The sequence below is a fragment of the Nematolebias whitei genome, chromosome 17 (assembly GCF_014905685.2).
Source record: "Nematolebias whitei isolate Nwh7 chromosome 17, NemWhi1, whole genome shotgun sequence".
Classification (NCBI taxonomy): Eukaryota; Metazoa; Chordata; class Actinopteri; order Cyprinodontiformes; family Rivulidae; genus Nematolebias; species Nematolebias whitei.
Window position 1 is genome coordinate 40,773,923 of NC_056514.1, and position 3,366 is coordinate 40,777,288.

Here is a 3,366-nt window from a genome sequence, read left to right on the forward strand (position 1 = left end):
ATGTCCAGGTGTCCCTGTGATGGACCGGAGACATGTCCAGGTGTCCCCCACATTTTGCACAGTGATAGTTGGATATGGGCACCAGTGACATGAAAAGGAAGAAGCAGATAAAAATGATGCATGGAAAATTAACATCAGCTAAACTAGCATTAGCATGATTAGCATTAGCAAAAATATGCTGAAATAAAAAATGTGAATGGGATGAAGTTTCAGAAGTTCTGAAGAAGCAGAAGAAAATCAGGAGTCTGACACCAGGACAGGATGACAGAAGTCCTCTCACCCGGCCACACATGCACCTGTGTGTGTGTGTGTGTTCACACACTCCGTAATGATTCACACCGTCGGCCGACAGCTGACCATGACTCACAGGCGCCAACAGAGAGAGGAACCGGAGCTCCGAGCGCCACATCAGACTTTTACAGCAGCAGAACCCAAACAGACCTGTCTGAATCAGGACAATCTTCAATCTTCTAGCTAGCTTTTAGCCAGTTTTTTTAGCTGATGTTTTGGCTTGGCTGCAGTGTCTCAGTTGATTCTGAGTCAGCTCTGTTCTTCAGCAGGTTCTTCTTCATCGATTCCATCATGTGTCCCCCCCGTAACATTTAATGTTCATGAAAAATAAAAGTCTGCAGATGATGAAACCAGTTCTATAGAAAACAGGAAGTGGTTTGACCACAGAGTTTTCATTTAAAGCTTAGTGATGCCTTTCAAATTAAGAGTCCATCTCTGTCACAGCTTAGATAATTACACAAGTCTTCTTTTATTTTTGGACTGTAGAAAAAAAAAGGTTTTTATTTTTTTACTTTCTCTGTTCTAATAAACTTTAATAAACAGTTTAAATTTTTCATTTCTACGTTAAAGTTTCAGGTTTTCCAGCTGTTTAAAAGATGACACAGAGGTTTTTACGAGGATAAAACAGCTCAGCAGTGAACTCCACATCTGGCACATCACGGTTCACTTCTTATTAATTAAAGTATAATTAGAAGACGTTTGTGCAGGAGCTACGGAGGCAGCACGACGGACAGTTATCACTAAAGTTACTGAAAAATCAGAGATCCTCCGACTCCGGATCTGCTGAGACACTGAAACCAAAAGGACGGAGCGATTATAAGTCCAGATGTTGGAGCGATTATACGTCCAGATGTTGGAGCGATTATAAGTCCAGATGTTGGAGCATCCCGGGGATGAAAACCGGCTGGACGGGTCAAACCCTGAACGCTCGCTGTGTCCATCATCACATGTCCACAAACACACACGAGATTCGTGAAGGACGAGTCTGACCGGGAATGAAACGAGAAAACAAAAGTTGTGTTAGAGGAAACGTGGTGTGTGTGTGTGTGTGTGTGTGTGTGTGTGTGTGCGTGCGTGCGTGCGTGCGTGCGTGCGTGCGTGCGTGCGTGCGTGCGTGCGTGTGTGTGTGTGTGTGTGTTTTGTTGTTTGTGCACTTTTGTAAAAACTTGGCGAGGCTTTGAACAGGTTTCCATGACATCACTGAGGAGAGCAACTTTCATTCAGCTCCATCTCGCCCTCCCACGCCGACATGTCCTGGTGCTAATGAGTGTGTACACACACACAAGCGCACGTGCACACACACAGCCTCCCACTCCGCAGCAGAAACTAGTATTTAAGACATTAAGGCGGTTGGAGAAGTCGAGCCTGGCGTGTCTCTCGATGGATGCTTGTCGCCCGCCACCTCTCACACAGCAGACGAAGACTAAAATCACCTTAAGATGAGAAATAGAGAGTTCGGGACGAGCTCGTGATTTTGTCAGATCCGTTCTCGCTGAGCTCAGGATGACTCTCAGCTACTACCACACTACGTTCCTCCTCACTGAGCGGCTGACATACATGAGGAGTTATTTGAAGCAGGTACTGATGCTGATACTCTGCGTGTACTTGTACACGTTTCAGTACCACAGTACAAATACCACTTTAGAGCAGCGCGAGTATCAACTCTCTGTTGAGACGTCAGGGGGTGGAGAAGGAGAAACGTCTGCCTGTAGAGGAGGCTTTTATTTTTACTTAGTCCTGATCCACAATCTGGACCAGTCAGTGGTGGGAGGACGTCAAGAAGTTTGATCCCAACAGCCAGGAAGAACAAGAAGAACGAGAAGAACAGGAAAAAGAACAAGATGAAGAAATAGAAGAAAAAGAAGAAGCAGAGGAACAAGAAGATCTTGACAAGCAGAAGAAGAAGAACATGAACATAAAAACAAAACAAGAACAAGGAGGATGACCTCAACGAGCAGGACTGAACTGGAGAGGGTCCTGGGGACACACAGATCTGAGTCAGGTTCTCCGACCATCTCACCGCTCAGAAACATGAAGGCCTCCATCGTTGTTGCTGTGGACAAAGTCTCTACTGAACCGTTATCAACCCGGGACAGCTGATCCACCGAGACGACGTGAGCCATAAATCTCCACCATCTGAGGAGATGGGTCGGACCGGGACGAGAGGACCTGACCAGAACTGACCGGGTATCAGAGTCTTCCACCACGAGTCGGTGCTGAGCCTGAGAAGCTGCTTAATGAGCAGCAGCTGCCGCCGTGAAAGGTGCTAGGCTAATGCTAGGCTAATGCTAGGATAATGCTAGGCTAATGCTAGGTAATGCTAGGTAATGCTAGGCTAATGCTAGGCTAATGCTTTAAAACTGACTTTTATTCAGTGGATGGATCCATAATGTTGGTTATTTATGTGCCAAATAATGTTGAACCTTTTGGCACAAAACATTTAAAATGGACCAGCATTACGTCATCAACGTGGACAATATCATTATAGTCAGGAATACAAATTAATCACAGCAACAAGATGCACATTATAAATATTTATACATAATTATTAATGGGTCCTCATCCCATTAAAAACACAGCAGAGGGTTGTGAGCTTCATGATGAAGGAACACGTGCGCTCACGGTAACACTCAACAATAATATAGTTGTTATCACCTAGTTTAGACGAGATAATGGAAGAGGTGAAGAGGTCGCCATGGTAACAGCCGGCAGGTGATTTGTGATGAGATATTAACACAAACAGCATCAATTATTAGTTTGTTTAAAAGTTGATCAATGAATCTGCAGCTCTAAACAACAACTCCCACTGTTTATCCACATCAGCAGTTTGGAGAGGATCAATTAAAAAATAAAAATAAAAATCTGTAAATAATTAAAAGCTTTTGCTCCCAAACATCCGTCAGTTTGATCCACGAACACGAGCGGGGATGAAAAATGAAACGGGTCATAAATATTGAGCCGAACTCAACGTCTACTTTCTGTAAACGGTGTGTGGAGCTCCATCTGTCACTGCAGGTGTCCTCACCTGAACACACACACACACACACACACACACACACACACACACACACACAC

The 3,366-nt window shown here is 44.6% G+C and overlaps 1 protein-coding gene across 1 annotated transcript in view; it reads right to left on the minus strand.

Moving 5' to 3' along the window:
• LOC119423574 (glutamate receptor ionotropic, delta-1) overlaps nt 1-3,366 on the minus strand; it is a 458,437-nt gene that overhangs the window by 130,725 nt on the left and 324,346 nt on the right. The gene's annotated exons all lie outside the window — the stretch shown is intronic.